Source organism: Lepisosteus oculatus, chromosome 14 (genome assembly GCF_040954835.1).
Source record: "Lepisosteus oculatus isolate fLepOcu1 chromosome 14, fLepOcu1.hap2, whole genome shotgun sequence".
Classification (NCBI taxonomy): domain Eukaryota; kingdom Metazoa; phylum Chordata; class Actinopteri; order Semionotiformes; family Lepisosteidae; genus Lepisosteus; species Lepisosteus oculatus.
In genome coordinates this window covers 16,143,960-16,144,263 of record NC_090709.1, presented here as the reverse complement: position 1 = coordinate 16,144,263, position 304 = coordinate 16,143,960, and the positions used below count along the sequence as shown (strand labels likewise).

General features: G+C 55.9%; 1 non-coding gene across 1 annotated transcript; it reads right to left on the bottom strand.

Moving 5' to 3' along the window:
* Nucleotides 1–231: 231 nt before the first annotated feature.
* trnaf-gaa (transfer RNA phenylalanine (anticodon GAA)) lies at nucleotides 232–304 on the bottom strand. The gene has a single exon. It is a non-coding gene; the product is annotated as a tRNA-Phe (tRNA).

The window sequence follows — 304 nt, the reverse complement described above, 5'->3', positions numbered from 1 at the left end:
ACCGGTCGCTCAAGACCTCTGTGAAGTACAGGAGCGTGCAAAACGAGGCTGTTTCCACCCGGTCTCAAACCGGGAACATTTCGCAGGTTAGGCGAACGTGATAGCCGCTACACTACGGAAACCTGCAGGGACCGCTGCTGGTGTCTCGCTTGCGTTTCGGGCTGAGAAAGGGAAGCGTCACTTTAGGCAGGGGGCGCTGGAGAGAGGAACAAAGGGCGCGATGAAACAAAATGCTGAAACCCGGGATCGAACCAGGGACCTTTAGATCTTCAGTCTAACGCTCTCCCAACTGAGCGATTTCGGC